Source organism: Oryctolagus cuniculus, chromosome 4, assembly GCF_051225735.1.
Source record: "Oryctolagus cuniculus isolate XC-2025 breed Fujian yellow rabbit chromosome 4, ASM5122573v1, whole genome shotgun sequence".
Taxonomy (NCBI): Eukaryota; Metazoa; Chordata; class Mammalia; order Lagomorpha; family Leporidae; genus Oryctolagus; species Oryctolagus cuniculus.
The window spans coordinates 166,595,552-166,611,395 of record NC_142870.1 but is presented as its reverse complement, the minus strand read 5'-3'; the positions used below and the strand labels follow the sequence as shown (position 1 = coordinate 166,611,395).

General features: G+C 42.0%; 1 long non-coding RNA gene across 2 annotated transcripts; it reads right to left on the bottom strand.

Annotated features, from left to right (window-relative positions):
- Window positions 1-249: 249 nt before the first annotated feature.
- On the bottom strand, window positions 250-14,677 carry LOC149127205 (uncharacterized). 2 transcript variants are annotated; one of them, XR_016232142.1, is made up of 5 exons: window positions 14,528-14,677; window positions 7,738-7,823; window positions 6,206-6,284; window positions 5,569-5,646; window positions 250-1,622 (listed from the first exon to the last, which is right to left on the bottom strand). It is a non-coding gene; the product is annotated as an uncharacterized LOC149127205 (long non-coding RNA). The 2 variants fall into 2 exon arrangements; XR_016232141.1 differs by lacking the exon at window positions 5,569-5,646.
- Window positions 14,678-15,844: the final 1,167 nt, after the last annotated feature.

Genomic DNA, 15,844 nt, shown 5'->3' with positions numbered 1-15,844 from the left:
TAAAAGATCATGTACATTTTTCTCTGAAATGTTTGAAACACTCTAATATTGCTTTGAAAAATAAAGGCAAATGAAAACTTTAATTATAATCTAAACATAATCTAAAACTAGATTATAATCAAAACATAAAAATAACACAAGAAACCCGAAATCAGTTGTTTAATAGTATTTATATAAGATACTGAGGTTGTACTTGACTTCTGTTTTGTATTTAATACTTCTCAGGACTTTCAAAATTTCTAACATATATTCATTGTGTAGCAGAAAATCTATGCTATTAATTGTTAAGATGAAAAAGGAATATTTATGAAGAACAGTGATATCCTCCCAAAGGCGTGGGAAACACACTCCAAAGGACAGCCGAGGAGACCAGCAACAGAGAACAATCGGGCAGTTGTGAGGGCCTGACCTGGAGAGTGTCCCTGGGAATGTCAGAGACCAGAGTAACAAGGCTTGATGAGACGAAACGGGGGCCAGAGCTTGGAGCATAAATGTAAAATGACTTCTGCTTCGACATACAGCCATACTTAGAGCAGTCTTACTGAAACCAACAGCCCAGCTACTCAGGGCCCCACACAGCTTTCCCCTCCCTCCCAGCAAAATCTGCTGTGAATGCGCCAGGTTGGCTGGGGGAACTTGTGACACCACCCTGGTCCAGTGCTGCAGGGAGAGAGAAGGAACAAGCAGGAACAAGCAGGGCATCACAGAAAGGAAAGAGGAAATGGAACAGGCATCACAGGAAACAGGAAGGAAGCGTGTTGATTCAACACACATTCCACTGGCCGTCACTAACACAAGGCCGCCCCACATAACCTCAGAGAAGGCTGGCAACTGTGTGCCTGGCAAATCCCAAAAAGAAAGCGCTAGTAAGGGGAGACACAGCACTTCCTCTACCCCAGACATCGAAGAGATAGAAAGGAGAGGCCAGACCTCAGAAGTCTGAACCAGAGGAGACTCAAACATCATTGCAGTCAGGACAAAGCAGCCTCTGGGCACAGTAGACTGAGACAGGAATAAGAATGGAGCCCAAGAGAGTGTGTACGTGCAGGCAAAGGAAAAGGAAAAGCAGAGAGGGTGGAACCTGCAAATGGAGTTGCACCAGATGAGAGAAGCAGGTGAGGGAAGGGAGTCCCGGTGCCAGGCGTTACCGAAAAGCAAGTCAAATAAAACAGGACAGCTGCAATCAGCTTGGCCACGGGAAGGCCATTGGTAGCTTTCACATTAGCAGCGTCACTGAAGTCTGGAAGCAGGAAACAACACTGCGAATGGTGGAAGACATGGGACATGAGGTGCTTGGAAAACAAATGTTTCGGCCGGCGCCGCAGCTCACTAGGCTAATCCTCCACCTTGCACCGGCACACCAGGTTCTAGTCCCAGTTGGGGTGCTGGATTCTGTCCCGGTTGCCTCTCTTCCAGGCCAGCTCTCTGCTGTGGCCAGGGAGTGCAGTGGAGGGTGGCCCAAGTGCTTGGGCCCTGCACCTGCAGGGGAGATCAGGAGAAGCACCTGGCTCCTGGCTTCGGATCAGCGCAGTGCACCGGCCGCAGCGGCCATTGGAGGGTGAACCAACGGCAAAGGAAGACCTTTCTCTCTGTCTCTCTCTCTCTCTCACTGTCCGCTCTGCCTGTCAAAAATAAAAAAGAAAGAAAACAAATGTTTCTCCCGATTCCTTAAATGCTTGGAAGGGACGGAGGAGAGCCAGCAACAAGAAGGGTGGGGATGCACGCGTGATGGATAGCTCCGTGTTTATCCAGTGACCATTTTTATTTCCTATCTTTATGAGTCAGACATGCTTAATTGCCAAATGAATTCTGATCAATGAACACACACTGGGTTGCTGTAATTTCAGTGTAGAGGAGCACATTGCTTTATTCAGATTAAATACCCATATCAACCATTTTGCATTATTGATTACAACTTGTCGATCCTCCTTAAAATTCATGTGGAGCCTGAGCCCCAGTTTGAGAATGTTTGTCCCCTTACATATCTGGCAGTCATGGGAGCCTATACTTCACTTGTAGTGAGAGGATTTTGGCTTTATAGAGAATGCAGAATAGTCTAATATATGAACAACTTAAGTAAGGCAGACACGATATGAGAGAGGGAGGGAAGCCACAGCAAAGCTGTGTTTGCTAACAAAATAATTAGTGCTGTGTGGAATGGCTAGGTATATATTTAAATGAGTTAATTTCCTTTTACCTATAAAATATTTATTTTCATTATACCCTTTGGTTTTAGTTTCTGTGTGGTAAGAACATTTAACACGAGGTCTATCTTTTTCACAAATTTTAGTAAGCTCTTAATTGCTATAGGAAACTAGACCATTAAAGTCACTATCCAGAGTCCCAGGGAAGATGGCAGAGCTGGTTTAGTTCTTAGATATCCACTCAGTCTGAAAGCTATGCTACCTCTAGGAGACACCATCAGATACAAGCCCGTGTTGCTATTCAAAGTGATTGTAGGAATTATATTAAATGGAGGGAGTGGCTCGACCAGACAGGACTCGTCACTGTGTAAGCCTGAAAGACATCCCTGGGTAAGCCCAGAGAGTCAGAGCCTGGAAACCACGCGTGTTTCCTAGTCTGAATTGTCTTCCTCAAAAGCACCGTAGCTGATGTCTCCGGTCAGCGGCTGGGACACTCACATAACACTCCTCAGGAGTGCGGCATGGAGAAGGGGGGAAGGAAACTCTATTTGCACATGAGAAATTGTGATCAGCTGGGATCCTCTGCAGCCTTGAATTTTAAATAGCACTGCATTTTCAGATTCACTTTGTAGAATCTACAACGATTCTCCAAAACCCACGAAATACTAATGTTTGCTCCAGATGAATCCCAATAGGTAGGGGGACTTCGTCACGGATTTACTGTGGCTAAAACCCTTTTCCATCACTCAAATTCCCAATAAATAACTCTTGGTGTGAGTATATATATAAATATAAGATTAAGCTGCTGTTTTCATTTTGTTTCCTGTTTTTTTTTTTTTTCTTTCCAATCTGGAGGGTAAAAATGTCAAAAGGATAGAAAGAGTCAAATTAATGCCTTTAAGACAAATCCTATGTTACTGAAAAATCAATACAGCTCATTTGTTGATCTTACAGAAATATGAAACCTCCTTCTACCAAAAATAGGAAATCTGGAAGTAGCTGTTTTAGATGATTATGTTTCTATACAGGGACCCATAAGCATGGTGTCTGGGACTGTAGTCTATGGTGCCCTCTGGTGGAAAGGGATCAATATCATGTCTCTTAATTCCCAAAATCAACTGACAGTTTTCAAAGAAATCCAGGTTCAGTTCCTGCTGTCTTGTGCTAAGATTTGAAAGACTGTGGGGGAAGTGTCAATCCAGCAAGTTTTTTTTTTTTTTTTTTTTTTTTTTTAGTTTGCTCTTTCTCTCTGTGTATTTTTTAATGACCAAATAATCCCTTACTTTGAATGGTATTTTTCTAGGTAGATTTGTCCAGAATTTGAGACTCCTCCTTTAGATGTTTTTTTGGAAGTCCCTTTGTAAAAATTCCATGTAAAAGAAGTCTCCAAAAAAAAACCATGCAAATTTCATAGTTTTAGAAGTAGCATTTGATAGCAGTCTTATGACTGGTCTGGTGTCTCAACCAAATAATCTGAAATTTATTACCCATAAATGAAATGTCTATTGAAATGGATCCACTAGAAATTATGCACAAGCAAATAAATAAAGCCACCACCACAGCCAAATGTGGACTATTGTGTATGTGCTTAACCTGCATTTGTGGCATATTCAGCCATTCTTATAACGGTTGTTGAATTGAGCTCTATCAACAACTAACACTAATAATTTCTTTCCTTTATTTTCAAGATTAAAAACATACTTTCCTAAAATAGAATATTTGCTTTTACATCGAAAGTCAGTCATCCTTTTTTGCAAAATACCACCTCAGATAAACAGAAGAAAATATATTCCTTTATGCTTCCTAACTTAAGAGAAAATTTTCTCCTTTCTAGGCCTTTGAATCTGAACAGAAGAGGCTCAACAGAATATGACTTTGCCAATTACCTTAGAAATGCAAAGTGTGTCTTTGGGAGTCTGCTGATAATCAGGAGGCTTAGCCAGAGTTGGAAATATTTGCAGTCAATATTACAAAAAAAAATTGCCTCTGAAAAACAAGTTATAATAAGAAGAAGCACTGATTGAGAGAGAAATTAACAGTTGTCTTAAGGGTCTGCACAAATAGCTTGAGGCTCAGAGAAGTGAGGTATCTCAGTGGAGAGCTGGGGGCTGGCACAAGCAAGAAAGATATTGAAATTTGAACCCTTCCCACTTTGCCTGGGCTTCTCTCCATGACATGGAGAACTGGCATGGATCACATCCAAATAAGCAGAGATGCATGAGCCCACTCTGCAAACCCCTCTCTGAATATTCATTTGCAGATGTGTTGCTCCATCTCCAGAGTTCATTTCACAGTGTGTGTGCATGAAAATCCAACTGCATTTTCCAGCAAATATGATGGGGTTTGGAGACACTGCAACATGGTGTTGAGAAGGATGGGTCCCAATGGGCTGACTCACTGAACAGGCTATTGGTTTTATTTTACCTATAAGACCACCCTGACAGGAAACTGCCATGCCACTCGCACAGCTCTGGTCACTTGAGAAGATCTTATGCTATCAAACTTTCAAGTTTTATACAAGATTCTACTTGTACATAATTGTGTTCTCATCCAGGAATATTTTTATTATAATGTGGGTCCATATTTCCTCCAGAAACAAAAGATTCTGACTTATATGGTCACAAGAGTCCAGTGGCTATAATGGATGATCTTGTAATTTCATTCACTAATTCCTCTTTTCATTTTGTATCAATTTTTTCATTCATTCATATATTAAGAAATTATTTCTTGAGAGTGTTCCTGTGCTCTTTAGGATAGTGCTGCCTGAAGACAAATTTTTTTCTCCAAAATCCATTCAGAGTATCAGAGAGATAGATAGATAGAGAGAGAGAGAGAGAGAGATATTATAGCTCATGACTGATAAGGAAAGAAAACATATTGCAATAAATACCTCTGGGGCCCATGTCAGGGTGAAGAATCAAATAGATACCACACAGAAAATGAAAAGGATGCAATGTAAAACTAATATTCTCTCCCCCCCGCCCCATCTTTCAGATGACTCTGAGGAGCCAGATGTCATGTTCTGGGGACACTCGAGCAGCCCTAAGAGAAAGCTTACATGAGATCTGTCCCCCAGCCCCCTGTAACTCTGCCTTCCAAATACATAAATAAGCCTTAAAAAATGAAAGCCTACGTGGAGAAGAACTGAGGACTGAGGCTAACACAAGAGAGAAACGGAGCAATCATGACCAACAGCTACATAGCTGAGTGTGGAAAAGAATGCTTTAGCCACAATCAACTTTTCAGTTGACATCTCCTTGCCTCCTTGTGAGAGGTTCAGAACCACTCACCAGGCACTCTCAAGGTCCTAACCCACAAGAATACTAATATAATAAATTTTAAATATACTTTATGCTAAATAATTTGTTATACAGCACTAAATGACTAATATGTAGTGGATGGAATGGATAGAATTTGAAGGTACCTTGGATTCAAAGTTCTGGTCTTAGCACTTTAGGGACAGAAGGTGTTATTTTACTAGGGAAAGTCCTTCCTTGGCAACCTGGTGGAGAAGGGAAAGAAGGGAGGAAACTTATGATTTACGGATCTCACAGCAACAAAGGAGAGTACCAGGTTCAGAACACAGCCCTCTCCAATCTCTAACACTGCATACAGTAATCTACATTTCACCATGCCAACCGAAAGGTGCATTCTTACACTAAGAGATTAAATAATCCACCCAAATCCCAGATTCCTTGCCATAGAAACACATGCTATCATTCACCTAGGAAAATTAAAAATAAACAGAAAACGGTAGGCAATAGCTATATAAGGAGAAAAACATGAGAATCAAAATTTTTTACTTAAAGAAAACATTTGCTGCAAGAGAAACCACTAAACAAAGATAAACCTATAAAACAGTAGCCTGATATGAATTAAACATCTTTAAATAAGCATTTGCAAATATGAAAAGACATCTTGAATAGGACACAAATTCAGAAAAGTAATGGATGCAAACAGAAAGATATGATATGACTGCTGACCAATATTTCTAGATAAACTGAAAAAAAAAAAAAGACAAATTATGGGAAGCATTGTGGTGCAGTGAGTTAGGCCACTACCTGTGATGTCATCATCCGTTATGAGTGCTGGATCTTTTCTTGGTTGTTCCACTTCTGGTCCAGCTGCCTGCTAATGCACCTGGGAAAGCAACAGAAGATGGCACAAGTCCTTGGGTCCCTGCAATCCACATGGGAGAACCAAATGGAATTCTTGGCTCTAGTCTTTGGGTTGGCCTACCCCTGGCTGTTTTGACCACTGAGGAGTGAATCAGTGGATGGAAGATCTCTGTCTCTCTCTTGTCCTCTCCCTCTCTCTCTGTAATTTTGCTGCTTAAATAAATAAATCCTTAAAAACTTAGAAAAAAGACAAAATGATCTCATAAACAAGGACTAGAATACAAACAAGTTAGGTAGTGTACTATAAACAAAAAACCAAAAAAAGACATTAAAGAGAGGAATGAAAACAGCTAAAAGAGTAGAGTCACATAAAGTGATATGGAAGATAAGAAGAAGATGTGAGAGAAACAGTGACAAAACTAACATTTAAAACTTAGTCAAGGAAAACTTTCCAGAAATGAAAAATCAAAATCTGCATGTTGAAATTTGCCACCTTTACCAAAAGGATAAACTTTGGGACATATCCTAAGAAACTCATTAGATTTCAATTTTAGCAAAATTTTTTAAATTGGTGAAAAAGTACCACAAAAATCTTCTGAAAAAAAAAATTGGGATCATGACAGTAATAAGCAAAATAAAAGAATAGTGATGGAATAACTTCAAGAAATTCAAGGAAAATATAAGACTCATAATTTTATATCCAGCCAAGCTATCTTTTACATATTTAAATTTAGAAAAAAAACAGATTTAAACATTCAATAACTTGAGGGATAGTCTACTCATAAGCCTTCCCTCAGTAGTCCACAAGAGAAAGCTTCATTCGACTGAGAAATGACTAGGTGAAGCTGGACACAAGGACTAAGAAAAGAACTGATGGTATCTATTTTGCACCTTGGAGTAAAATAAGATTGGAGACAAAAATGGAAGAATAGTACATAATTGTTATATGACCTGGTAAAGAAGAAAATAGCCAAATAAAGAAAAACGAGGAAAAGAAAGAGTTGTGTTGTTTGTTGAATGGGGAATATGTGAGGGTTGAAGGATATTATTTAAATTTCATAAACCAAATAGTAGCACCCATACAATAAAAACACAATAATAATAAAATGTTGATTTCTACCACCTAGTAGATGTCATTAGTAAATATTTCATTTGGCCAAATATTTGGAAACAATAAAAACTAAATGATCTCAAATTAAGTGTATGAAATCCAATTCCCACTGGTTCTGTATTCTTTTAATTTCATTCATTTACATTCTGTGCCTGGACCCTGAATTCATTTTAGCTGGGACCCTGGGAAAACTATATTACAAAATTGACAACTCTACAATTCTACTCTCAAGAAGTTCACACAACTATTTATATCTGATTACTATTCATAATGTCAATAATGACATTTCTCATTGAGGCAGTGAGAAAGTGAATTTCTGTATCCAAAAGCCTAGCGTATGGAAGAAGCATTCTGAAGAACTTACCAATGTGAATACTTTCTTGGCAACAGCTCCCATCATCATGTAGACAGTCCTATTTCCACCAGCACATCCAAGCTTCTCTGATTGTACTAGATTACAAAGACAATGTAATGTTCTTGTATGCAAAATAAGAGGTTGTTTTATTATTCATCACAGAAACAAGGAATAACTTTGTGTAAAACCAAATATTATATCACAATCTTAGTAAATATTAAAAAAAATCCAGCATTTCTAGAGGATGTATTCTTATGATAAAGTAGAAAAAATGTGCTAAATTCTATACACTTGGATGAAGACAGATTTGCATATGCTTAAAAAGAGAAGAATCTATTGAAAAAAGTAAAGAAATCTCAAAGATCCACACATCTGATTTTTCTTGCACTCTCACACTTTCATACTCTCAACTTCATCTGTTCTTAAAATGCTTATCTATTTTCATTGCATTTGAAAGGCAGAGCGATAGATCAAGAAAGATTTCCCATCCACAGCTTCACCTTTGATGCCCTCTGCAACTTAATCACAGCTCCATGTGAAGTGCAACTCACCCTGCTCTGCCGGCGGCTCACCCCAAGTGTATATAGCACGTCTTCCCCTGTTTACTCCAGGCCCCTACTTTAAGGCATGTGCAGAAATTTGAGGGAGTTATCACACCATGTGAGCTGATAAATATTTCCTCCTGGAGATAGTGTGGTGAAAAATTCCAGAATTTACTTTCAATGCTTCTCAGAAGATCGGGCTGGGTAGAGTTGCTCATGGCAGCTACCAACTCATCAGCACATTCTTTCCCCTATTCCTTTTCCACTTCCTCTGATCCCCAGCTCCTGCTTCCAAAAATCAACTCCAAATAAGCTACCTGAACACAAGACATTGGTGGTGGGTTTATGGGACCCAGATTACGCCACTCATTTAACATTTTCACCCCTCCTTGTAAGTGAGAGAGAACATCTTGTGTTTGTTTTTGTTTGTTTGTTTTTGGTTCTTTTTTTTTTTTTTACCTGGTGGAACCTCTACCCACAACCCCTTAGACCACTTTTTGCCTCATTCTTTTTTTTCTTTTTTTTCTGTTTTTATATAGTTATTTTGTTATTTAATAAATGTGAATTTACAAAGTGCAACTTTTGTATTGTTGTGGCTCCCCCCCCAACCTCCCTCCCTCCCGTGGCCCTCCCCTCTCCCACTCCCTCTCCCATCCCGCCCTTCATCGAGTTTCATTTTCAATTACCTTCATATACTGAAGATCAACTTAGTATATACTAAGCAAGGATTTCAACAGGCTGTACTCACACAACCGCACAAGGTATAGGGTATTGTTCGACTAGTAGTGTTGTTTTTAAGTTTCATAGTAGAACACATTAAGGACAGAGATCCTACGTGGGGAGCATGTACCCAGTGACTCCCGTTGTTGATTTATTTGGCACTCTTATTTATGATGTCAGCAATCACCCGAGACTCTTGCTATGAGCTGTCTAGGCTATGGAAGCCCCTTGAGTTCACCGACTCTGAACTTGTTTAGTCAAGGCCATATCACAGTGGAGGTTCCTTCCTCCCTTCAGAGATAGGCGCCTCTCTCCTTGATGACCTGTTCCTTCTGCTGGGGTCTTGTTCACCAGGATCTTTCATTTAGATTGGTTTTTGCCACCGTGTCATGGCTTTCCATGCCTGTGAGACTCTCATGGACCTTTTAGCCAGATCCGAATGTCCCAAGGGTTGATTCTGAGGCAGGAGTGCTGCCATTCTATGAGTCTGCTGTGTGTCCTGTTTCCCCCGCAGGATCATTCTCTCCCTTTTATTCTATCCTTCATTATTTGCTTACACTGGTCTTATTTGTGAAATCTCATCGACACATACCCTATCTTTTTGATTGGTTGTGTATTTATACTTATCTCTTTACCAAGTGCCCTGGCATTGGTACCTGCCTCCTTGGTAAGATTGAGTTGAAATCCCCTGGCACATTTCTAGTTCCACCATTGGAGGTAAGTCCGAGTGAGCATGTGCCATCCTATATATCTCCTTCCTCTCTTATTCCCACTCCTATGTTTCACAGAGACCAATTTTCTGTTAATTTTAAACGCCTAAGAATGATTGTGCATTGATTACAGAGTTCAATCAGTGGTCTTATGTAGAACAAACAGAGCAACAACAACAACAACAAAAATACTAAAAGGAATAAAATAGTAAGTAGTTCCTCAACAGTCTAGACAAGGGCTGCTCATGTCATTGTCTCATAGTGTCCATTTCACTTCAATGGGTATCATTTTAGATGCTCGTTTAGTTGCCATCGACCAGGGAGAACATATGATATTTGTCCCTTTTGGACTGGCTTATTTCACTCAGCATGATGTTTTCCAGCTTCCTCCATTTTGTTGTAAATGCCCGGATTTCATTTTTTTTTTACTGCTGTATAATGTTCCATAGAGTACATATCCCATAGTTTCTTTATCCAGTCATCCGTGGATGGACATTTAGGTTGATTCCATGTCTTAGCTATTGTGAATTGAGCTGCAACAAATATTGAGGTGCAAATGGCTCTTTTTTCTCCCCTTTAATTCCATTTGGGTAAATTCCAAGGAGTGGGATGGCTGGGTCCTGTGGTAGTGCTATATTCAGGTTTCTGAGGACTCTCCAAACTGTCTTCCATAGTGGCTTTACCAGGCCTCATTCTTAATTTTCTGTCTCTAACAATCAGAATAACAACCAGCACCTTGCATTTCTGAGCCAACACAAGCAACTGCCCCTCTGGGGTGCAGAGGTTCTTACTCAAATGTGCATAACAAAATTGTTCAAGGAGCTTTATAAAAATACATCATCCTGGACCCTGTCCCAAGTGCCTGGTATCTCCTAATGTTGTTCTGATGTTCAGCCATAATTGATAACATTGCTCTAGAGAGCCCAATCTATTCTGTCATCCTTGTCTGCCACCATCATTTTTCTTTCATTCATAATTTATTTACTTCCAACCACATATCAGACACTGGGTCAGAATCTGAGAATAAGACGATGAATAGAACGAAGTCCATTCTGGGGCATTGAACTTATTGGGAATGCTATTGTCCCTGTGCAGCCCACCCAACCACTTCTGCTGCCCCTAATTCGGAGAGTTATCCTGCTCTGCTCCCAGGTTCTTGGCATCACCTTGCTGCAGAACTCGTTGTATTCAGTGACATAACTGACAATTCTGTTTCTTCTACTCCATGATGAGCTCACCAAGCGCTGTATTCCTTACTGTGATTTTCTCAATAATGTTAGAAGGGAGGGAGGGAAAGACAGAGAGGGAGGGAGGGAGATAGTGAGCAAAGCAGACCTGTGAGTGTCTCATTCTTAACTTCTGGGCACTGCATCACACGTCAATCCGGGTACAAAGGAAAGAAACCCGAGTAGTACCTACCAGTTAGACACTCCCATATTCAGTTCTCTCAATGATATGACTCACATATATCATCACTTCAGAGAGTCAAGGCAGTAGGAGTTTTGCCCAAGGTCACACGTACTTATTGGTAGCGGGAGCTGGGCTTCGAACCCCAAGCTCCCCCTGAGGAAAAGGTCTAGAGCTTTTCCTGAGCTGGCATTCTGCTCGTGGACTGCTGATGTGGACGAGCGCCTGTTTGTAGATTTCCCCTCCTCTGGGCCTTCTCAACGACAGAAATAACAGTTGTCTCAGCATTTCTAGTCAGAGTCAGTGTTCAACAAAGGTACCATCAGGAGTGGAATAAACTCTTCAAGGGAGAATGACTGTTCCTTTTGATTTTGCCATTAAAGGTCTCTCTAGTCCTGCTAGAAATTTTCCATCAAGGTTCCTCTCCAAGTTCCTCTGGATGACTTTGAAATTTAAATTTTCCCATCATCTTCCAGAATGAAGGGGGAGGTGAAAAAAGGCATATGTCGTTTTTCTCCTTTTCCTCCTTTTTTCTCGCCTTTTGCTTCTCTTATCTGTGATAAATCTGAAAAATATTTCACTCCTGTCTTTTTGTGTGTGTGTGTGTGTGTGTGTGTGTGTGACAGGCAGAGTGGACAGTGAGAGAGAGAGAGAGAGAAAGGTCTTCCTTTACCGTTGGTTCACCCCCCAATGGCCGCTGCGGCTGGCGCACTGCAGCCAGCGCACCGTGCTGATCCGAAGCCAGGAGCTAGGTGCTTCTCCTGGTCTCCCATGGGGTGCAGGGCCCAAGCACTTGGGCCATCCTCCACTGCACTCCCTGGCCACAGCAGAGAGCTGGCCTGGAAGAGGAGCAACTGCGACAGAACTGGCGCCCCGACCGGGACTAGAACCCGGTGTGCCCATGCCGCAGGGGGAGGATTAGCCTAGTGAGCCGCGGCACCGGCCTCACTCCTGTCTTAAGCCAGCTTTCTTCCTCCCTTCCTTCGTTCTCCAAGCTTCTAAAGCTGCATCCTCCCTGTGGAATCTATGCCAAATATAATTGCCGAGCACTGTTAGGGAAAGGCTTCGATTTGTTTCGTAGGTTGTTTCTTTAGACTTAATAAATAGAGGTGCTTATTAGCTGGCCACAATCTCAATCTCCCCTCTGTGGGCTGCATTTCATTTCTCGTTAATGTGTAAATCACAGATGCTCTAATAGCATGTTGTTGCCTTTTCTTTTTGGCTCAGAGCTTGGAAATTAGTAAAGGGCTGGGACTCTGATAGAAATATCTACAGTGTGTGGTTGTTTTTAACACAGGCATACCTGGAGATGGAGTCAATTTAGCTTTGGGGTGTGTGCTGGAGGTTGGCTGCTCTGACTTTTTTTTTTTTTTTTTTTTTTTGACAGGCAGAGTGGACAGTGAGATAGAGAGACAGAGAGAGAAAGGTCTTCCTTTTGCCGTTGGTTCACCCTCCAATGGCCGCAGCTGCAGCCGGCGCACCGCGCTGATCCGATGGTAGGAGCCAGGATCCAGGTGCTTTTCCTGGTCTCCCATGGGGTGCAGGGCCCAAGCACCTGGGCCATCCTCCACTGCACTCCCTGGCCACAGCAGAGAGCTGGCCTGGAAGAGGGGCAACCGGGACAGAATCCGGCGCCCTGACCGGGACTAGAACCCGGTGTGCCGGCGCCGCAAGGTGGAGGATTAGCCTATTGAGCCACGGCGCCGGCCTGGCTGCTCTGACTTTTCAGTTTGTCTGATTCTGAGCTTAGCAACACAATAGCTTCTGTAAGAGGGAGACTCACGTTGGAGGGACCTCCGCCTTTCAGATTCAGAATTATCAATTCCGGTAAATTCCTCAAGTGGTAGATAAATGCTAGAGTGATTTTTCCATTTCTCACTCATTTCCCTTTCCTTGTATCTCCTAATAATCCTACTCTGGTATTTGTTAGGAAACTGGCTCTTCTCTCCTGCTCTCTTGGCTCCTCTCCTCTGCTCTCCTCTCCTCTCGTCTCTCTTCTCTCTGCTCTGTCTTCTCTCCTACTAGCTCCTCTCCTCTGTCTCTCTCTCTCTTAAACTCTTTCTCTCTCTTATCCTTCTTCTTCCCTCCCCTCCAGTCTGCTGGGTTTTCCCCCAATAAACCCTTTCCCTTACTCCAGTGCTTGGTGTATTTTGTGATGGCATAACTAACAGTATTGCCAATCTTGCTGCTGCTGGCAAAAAGGTGGAAGTGTTTTTTCACCTGATCATACATTTATTTAAGTTGAATTAGCTGGAGCACAATTATTTGAACCAGGAACATATAAAGCTGATGATAGCTGGGGCTGATTTTGAAATTCTCCTAATGAATGAAAAGCAACCGTAAGTTGCTGGTGAAAAGTGTAGCTGGTGCACAGCTGCATGGGTGTGAGAATCCCAGGCCACGCCCACATGCCTTTTTCTCTGGCCTGTAAAATCCGTTAATGCTTTGCATCTTAAGAAGGTAGCCAGGTGATTTCTCTGCACATGAAAGCTTAGGAAACATTGTTCATGGACTGAGATCTCCCCAAATACTTTGCTTTGAAATATGTGGGTCATTCATCCCAAGTGCTGTTAAAAACAGAAAAGGCAGGCACATAGCACAGGTGTAAAGCTAACCATAGAACGAATTCAAGTTTAAAGTAGAGTGTCTCTCTGGTTTGCTTTGTTCACACAGGGGACACACCTTAAGGATTTTCACCCTATCATGGCATTCCTCTCAGTCTCTTGTGCAGGATTTCTGTTGGCCGAAGCTTATTTCAAGGAGGATTGCAAGGGTGAGGAAGAGAATGCCACAATCGGAAGGTGTATTTGTTAGAACTGAAACTGAGCCATCCTGGACATGCTTGAATCCACCACAATCTCTCCATCCCCTTCCCCCATTTAAATGGCCTCACCCTACTTCAGCCACCGCAAAGCAACTTCTTACTAAATGAACTCACTCTATTGAGAGTCTGGTTCTGCTGACCCCATGGGGGTCCCAGATTACAAGAACCATGGAATCATTTACATAAATAACATCTTTTTACATTTTTAAGACTTATTTTACTTATTTGAAAGGCTGGGGGAAGGGAAGGAGAGAGGGAGAGAGAGAGAAAGAGAGAGAGAAGAGAGAGAGAAGAGAGAGAGAGGAGAGAGAGAGGAGAGAAAGGAGAGAGAGGAGAGAGAGAGGAGAGAGAGAGTACAGAGAGAGGAGAGAGAGAGGAGAGAGAGAGGGGAGGTAGAGGAGAAAGAGAGGGGAGGTAGAGGAGAGAGAGAGGAGAGAGGGAGTTAGAGAGAGGAGAGAGAGAAGAGAGAGAGAGGAGAGAGAGAGGTGAGAGTGAGGAGAGAGAGAGGAGAGAGAGGAGAGAGAGGAACAGAGACAAAGAGACAGAGAGCGAGCCTGCATCCACTGAGCCTGTATCCACTGGTCCAGTCCACTTACCAAATGCCCACAGCAGCCAGGGCTAGGTCAGACCAGAGAGAGAAACCAGGAGCTCAAGCCAGGTCTCCCACAGAGGTGGAAAGAACCAGACTACTTGAAGCACCTGCCGCCTCGCAGCGTGCTTGTTAGCAGGAAGCCCAGATTGGGAAGAGAGCCAGGACTTGAACCAGGTGCTTCGATACGTGATGCCGGAATTCCAAGCTGTGTCTTGATGGCTAACATAAACACCAGCACACACACACGTAACATCTTGTTGTTTGGATTTAATTCCAGAGTTTTTCCAGGAATCCCAAACTCTAAGCAAAAAGTAATTGTCACCTCCAACTCTCTCCATACGTGCAGGGCCACAGCTTGTCACCAACAACATTCCTGAAACACACATCTCTGAACAAGGAAAGGGGAGCCACTAGCATTGAGGACAGTCCAGAGAGCTGAGCACACACCTCTCAACCCGGCTTCCACCTGTAGGCTCCCCTACCCTTAACCCCTAGAGTAGTCTCACAATTAAATGATGGCTGCCTGACTCCTTGCTGTGCATTTTGCAAATAAATACTAACTTTCTTCCACTACTGAGATGTCAGTAACTAGTTTGCTATGTATTGAGTGGTTGGTAGACTCAGGTTTTGGGGTTGTAAAGTAAAAAACAATCTGTTTTACTCCCCCAAAACCCACAGCAGCCAAGGCTGAGCCAGGTTGAAGCCAAGAGCACAAAACTCAATCCAAATCTCCTACGTGGGTGACAAAGACCTAAGCACTTGAGCCATCATCTGCTACCTTCCAAGGTGTGCTTTAGCAGGAAACTCAATCAGAAATGGGACTGGGCCTTGATCCAGGCACTCTGATATGGGACGTAAGTGTCCCAAGCTGAGACTTAACTACCACACCAAATGCCCACACGTGCCATGGCAAGTTCTTGCTTATCCTTGAAACCATAGTTCAGACCATGGTACTGTGCTGAGTCTTTGGGTTCCTTCAGTCTTAGTGCCTTAACCTGGGCTTTGTTATACTTTATTCAGTGGGATTTACAAGTCTCTTAACTTATGTAAGGAAACATACATTCCTTTATTTTTAGCAACATCCAACAGAAATTTAACATTTTTCTTATTAGTTATGATTATAATCAATAAGCCTTAAAGTATTTAGAGTACTTTGTAACAATAGAGATTGCAAATATATATGCATCGCACTACATTGCAGTAGTATATTGCAGACAATCATATGCCCAGGTCATTAAGTCTTATCCATGACATTCACAAAGAGCCATATATTACTATATCAAAAATATTTTTTAAATTTTGTAATTTTTTCCATTGTAAC